The following is a 6,242-nucleotide window of genomic DNA, read 5'->3' on the forward strand; positions in this document are numbered from 1 at the left end:
CTTTTGCTGCGGCATCGGGCGTGAGGCACCCAGTCTAGACCCCTCCCACCTACTGTCCAACGCTTTGTCGTGGCAGGATCATGAGGTCTTATTTTTTTCAGAAGAGAATACAAGTCGCGGGCCTTTGGTTGGGCCTCGCTTTGACAGCGTCCCCGCCCCCGCGCGTCGCGCAGCCAAGCGGGCGGGTGCGGCGCCTAATTGCCCCACGCCACGCGAGGTCCGCGAGGCTGCGGCGGCCGGCCAGGGCGGGGCACAGCTTTAGGATCTTACTGACTCAGCGGGGACAGCCAGGGTTTCCCAGGTGCCCCCTCCCCGTACGGGATGCACGCCCACCAGGTGCTGTGGCTCCCGAGGCCCCCCTGCAGTGATGAAACTGTCTTTAGAGAGCTTTGCCTCTGGTTCTGACGTAATGGCCCGGCATCTTCATCACCAAGTAAAAAAAGGCGGTTGAGTTAAAAAGCTGGGTGATTATATTTTGCTAACGCAAACTCAAACTGACTCATAGTCACCTTCTAACCCCACAGACATTCAACAGCCATTTCAACTGCTTCTGCCCGAGTCCTGCCCCATTGGTTTCCAGCCTAGAAGCCAAAGATTGAAATATCCAGGCGTCAGAAGATGCAGCTCCCACCTAAGGCCAGGCCCACACTGATAGAATTTCCTTCGTTCACAGGTTTCTGTGGTGTTGTCACCTCCTACCAATGCTGCCCAACCATATTTCCATGGCTACTGGAAAACAGTATCCTCCAGTTTAAGGCTGACATCCTCAAAAAGTTCCCATCTCCTGCCCTACCCCAAGTGTCAGAAATGGGATAATTTAGACCATCTTCCTGCCTACCATCTTAACAGGAAAAATCAGGGCGATCTGCCTGCAGCCCCCACTCTCTCTACAGAGAGGACCTCTTGCTGACAGCTGATATAGGAGCTGTCTCCTAGCCCTGTCCTCTCCAGAGGCTGCAGCTTGGCCTTCCTCCTGGATGGTCTCCCATTAGACCTTCGTCCTCTTGTCTCTCTTCATAAAACCTAGCAGAAGAAAAGAACTGGTCCTGAAGTAAAGTTAGGTTGATGAACGTCTCCCTGCATACACATCTCATCTCTGCAGTACTCTGTTGAGAGGAACCTTGGAACAGCTCCTCCACCCATGCTCAGCCATGTGCTCCCCCAGAAGGAGACTTGCTGCTTACCCACTGCTCCAAGGCACCAACTTCCTCCAGCCTGTGCCCTGTGCCTGTCAAGCCTTTTCTGTGTGCCTGGTCTGTAGCATGACTCCAGGGTACCAAGGTGATGTCCCGTTCTGCTTGTACTCAACTCCTACAGCTTCTATTTCTCTCTACCTTTTTTTTTCCCCTCCCAGGTTCGTGGGCCCCAGTGCTCTCTCCTCTGTCTGCCCTTGAATTCTCCTCTGCTATATCTAGCTTCATCCTGCCTGGAATGAATTGATGTACATTTGAGCCTCAGCTCTAAAGTCACCTCCCTGGAAAGTATCTTGGGAGAGGTCAGGTTCTGTGCTGTGATGCCACTCTCTTGGCTCTCACCCAATACTCTGGAAGGTCAGTACAGCTTTGCTTCCCAAATCAGGCAAGAAACACCCTAACTCTGGAAGTCTCGCTTCCTCTTGGGCCTAGGTAGGGTGGACTTGTGGATGTTATGTCAGAGTGTAGGATCAGTCCTCACAGTCTGTTTTAGAGTGAACTTGGGTGATGCTGACGTAGGAAGACAAGAAGGGGCTTTGGGCCTGGAGTGGAGAGAGCCAACCTGCTTAAAGGGGGAGGGGCCTGCTGGAAGGTGGTGCCAACCTGAGAGGGACAAAGTTCTGGGAATATAAGATATGTTGGTGAGCACGGGGTCCCCAATGGAGGAGTTAGAGAAAGGAATAAAGGAGCTGAAAGGGTTTGCAACCCCATAGGAAGAACAACAATATCAACCAACTATATCCCCCAGAGCTCCCAGGGACTTAACCATCAACCAAAGAGTACACATGGATCGACCCATGGCTCCAACTGGATATGTAGCAGAGGATGGCCTTATCGGACATCAGTGAGAGGAGAGGCCCTTGGTCCTGGGAAGGCTCAATGCCCCAGTGTAGGAAATGCCAGGGTTGGGAGGTGGGAGTGGGTAGAAGGGTGGTTGGGTGAGCATCCTCGTAGAAGCAGGGGGAGGGAGGATGGGATAGGAGGTTTCCGGAGGGGAAACCAGGAAAGGGGATAACATTTGAAATGTAAATAAATAAAATATCCAATTAAAAAAAATGATATGTTGGGGCCCTGAGGGGTGGGGTAGGAGAGGGGCTCAAGTGGAGGCATCTTCTAGGCCCTTCCTAAAGCTGGAACCGGAGACCTGAAGCCTGGGAATGGGAAAGTCCCAGAGTCCTCCCACATCCTGTGAGTAGATGAAATCCCAGGAGGACTTGGTCCAGTCCTTGTGAAGAGGCCAGTGGTGAGAAACGTTGGTGCCAACTGGGCTGCTATCCCATGAGTCCCCTCACCAAAGTGGTGGGCATGGAGGGCAGGAATGAAACCAAAGAAGTACCATCGTAGGGATGAGGGCTTCTGGCTCCCCACATCATAAAGTAAGTAGCTTGCAAATATCCACCTGAGTCCTGCTGTTTCCATATTCCGTACCTGGAGGAAGACTACTGGGCAGTGGCAGAGTTGGGAAAAGTGGGCTCTTGAGCCAGTCAGTACTGGGTACAAACTCCAGGCTTTCCCGGATGGCCAGCATGACCTAAGGCACCCATCATCCTGTTTTCAGTTTCAAGTCCCCTCCCAAACTGGCTCTTGTGAGGATCAAACAAGGTCTTGATTGGGGAAGGCTGCCTGCAGTCAGCACCCATAGCTCAGGGAAGCCTAGAGCTGAGCACAAGCTGGGTGGGGTTGATGTCTATATGAAGTTTGAATCAAGTCATTGAGGGACTCTGGGCCAGGGGTGAAGGGTGGGATGGGCCCCACTTCTGTATCTCAACCCTATACTTAGGAATCAGGGCTGTTCCTTATCTAAAAACTGCAGGGCTTGCTGCACAGTATCTGTGGACACAGACACAGCCCTGCCAGCTGTGCCTGGCACCCTGAACCCCACTAAACAGCTAAGTGAGGGAATCAACTACAGCAGCCTCCTGGAATCCAGGTCACAGCATGTCTCCTTTCTTCCTGGCAGGTGTTCAGACAAACTCATGTAGGACAGGAAGATGTCAAAGGAGCTTCCGGTGTGGCTGGCAGAGAACAGGTGGCTGGCTGTACATAAAGCTGGCCAGCCACCTGTGAGCAGTGCCAGAGGCCCTGTCAGAACAAGCCCAAATGCTGCAGAAGTGTGAGCACAAGACGAGGTTAAGCCAGGCCTGCTGTGAGTCAATGATCAAAAAGAAAAACGACTCTCCCATCCTCTCCTCCAGGTCCTTCTTGCCTACCTGCAGCCCCAAACTTCTTCTAAACTGACAAGTTCCCCTTACCAGCATGAAAGCTCCAAGATGCTCAGAGCTCCTGTCCACATCTGGATTCATGTTCTAGGAGTATGAAGGAGACAGGGGAATGGAACACCCAGCAGGGAGGCCTTGTTGACAGCGCTCTCTCTCTCTCTCTCTCTCTCTCTCTCTCTCTCTCTCTTGTGGAGCTGTGCTTATATTTGGAAGGCATGTGCTGGCTCTGGTGAGGGACACTCACTGGCTGGAGACAGAGGAAGGGGCAGGATAGCAGTTCCTTATATAACCAGATAAAGTGGCTATCACCAGAGATAGGGAGGTGACTTTGTAGGCTGAGGCTTCCTGGTAAAGCCACCACCATCTCTGCTCTTTGCAAGGATATGGGTGAAGCCTCTTTGACTGTCAAGATGTCTAAGGTGGCTTTTTTGTTTTTGTTTTTGTTTTGTTTTGTTTTTTGGTCTTTCAAGACAGGGTTTCTCTTTATAGTCCTGGCTGTCCTGGAACTCACTTTGTAGACCAGGCTGGCCTCAAACTCAGAAATCCACTTGCCTCTGCCTCCCAAGTGCTGGGATTAAAGGTGTGCACCACCATGCCTGGCTAAGATGTCTAAGTTTTAATGACTCAGTGTGTCGGCCCATTGATGATTCTCATGAATCCAACTGCTCTTCACCTGGGCTAGGTAACCCTCAGGACCAGGTAGACAACCCATCTCCTTAGCCTTCCTGCTCTCTGGCATTCTATAACAGAGCCCTTGGTACAGCTGTCCTGAGCTTTGGAGCCCTCTGCAGCTACAAGGGAGAGGTGGTGAGCCTTAGATCAGCTAGGGTGGAACTTGCACATCTTGGCTTGCTCTGCAGTAATAGATAACAGTGGAGCAGTCCACCTTTCTCCACCCCACCCTTCCCCAAGCTATGAGCCACACCCCCTTGTGTACAAGCTATGACTCAAGACTCCTGACTGGCCATCAGCTGAGCCCCTAGCTAGGAATCTGTTTTTTTGTTTGTTTGTTTGTTTGTTGTTGTTGTTGTTGTTGTTGTTGTTGTTGGTTTTTCGAGACAGGGTTTCTCTGTGTAGCCCTGGCTGGCCTGGAACTCACTTTGTTGACCATGCTGGCCTCAAACTCAGAAATCCACCTGCCTCTGCCTCCCTAGTGCTGGGATTAAAGGTGTGCGGCTTGGCCTAGGAATCTGTTTTACCCAAGGCTATAGGATGTGCTGGGTGAGATGAAGAGGGCTATTAAACCAGCACTCCCCAGCCACTCTGCAGGCCTGCTACTTTCAGGATTATTCCCAGTAGGTGGAATGCTCTCCGGCACCTGCTGTGGGGACCCCAGGAACAACAGAAATGAAGAGGCCAGTCCAGAAAGCAAGTGAGGGTGAGAACTGGGAGGAGACAGGAGTGGTAGTGGGCAGGCAGACAGCCCCTTTTGTCTTTCTACTGCAGACAGTGACAGAAAAGGCTCAGCAGCCTTTGGACCAGATGTGTTGACAGCCTCTTGGCCCATAGCCTAGCCTAGAGACCCCTAGGGTAGGGATGATACCAGAGTTCCCCCTCCTAGTGGGTGTATGGCAAAGCTCTGCCTCCAGATCTGTTACAACTTCAACCCTGCCCCGTACTTCATTGTCTGGTCTTCCATCTTAAAGCAGGACCCAAGGAAGGAGTGCAATAAGCAGGCTTTCACCCAGGTAGAAGGACACCCTTCTCAGTCTTTCAGTCCAATTTCACCTGGTCAGATGGAGAAACTGAGACCAGACTGTAGAGAGAGCTTACATAGATGCACGGTTCAAGTTGTGGGGAGGTCCAAGCCACAATGTAGCCCTTGAATGGAAAAAAGCCCCCAGGATCCTGCACTGTGTATTCATAGCAAATGCTGAGGCCTGGCCTGCAGAGCCAGGAGCTGAGCTGTGATGATGACAGGGCCCAGATGCCTTGGGGGCCCAGGCAGAGTCCCCATGGGAATAGCTGACATCTCTGCCCTGGCTCTGGATGGCCTCTGTGAAGGAACATCATCTGATACTTGTTCAGGTGGGTTAAGACCCCTGCTAGGAGAAATCTGGGTACAGAGGACAGCACATATATACCTGGGGGCAGAGAAAGAAGAGCCAGGCCCTATTCCTGGGGACTTCTGAGATTGGGCAAGGGCTACTAAGAACAGGTGGGAAAGAGAAAGACCAGGAGAGACCTGCTGGAATAGGCCTTCACACAGTGTAACCTGAGGAGGTTCATCTATACAGCAGTTCCCATAGCTGACCCACCTCTGCTGGTTGGTAGTCCAAAGTTGGTAATTGGTCCATGGAAATATGTCTCTGCAGCTGGAATGGTGGCACCACACTACCTGGAAAGGTTGGTGTGATTTGAATAAGAATGGCCCCCAAAGTCTCAAATATTCGAATGCTTAGTCACCAGGTAATGGCATGGTTTGAAAGGATTAGAAGGATTAGGAGGGGCTGGAGAGATGGCTCAGTGGTTAAGAGCACTGGCTGCTCTTCCTGAGGTCCTGAGTTTAATTCCCAGCAACCACATGGTGGCTCACAACCATCTGTAATAGGATCTGATGTCATCCTCTGGCATGTCTGAAGACAGCTGCAGTGTACTCATATACATTAAATAAATAAATAAATCTTCCTCATGCCAGGCATAAGCACTCATGCTGCTTCTCTTTCTCTCTCTCTCTCTCTCTCTCTCTCTCTCTCTCTCTCTCTCTCTCTCTCTCTCCTTTCTCTCCTCTCTCCTCTCTCTCTGCCTCTGCCTCCCCTCTCCCCCTGTCTCTGGACAGGATGTAGCTCTCAGATACTTCTCTAGCACCATGTCTGTCTGATCTGCTACC

The sequence above is a fragment of the Mus caroli genome, chromosome 9 (assembly GCF_900094665.2).
Source record: "Mus caroli chromosome 9, CAROLI_EIJ_v1.1, whole genome shotgun sequence".
Lineage (NCBI taxonomy): Eukaryota > Metazoa > Chordata > Mammalia > Rodentia > Muridae > Mus > Mus caroli.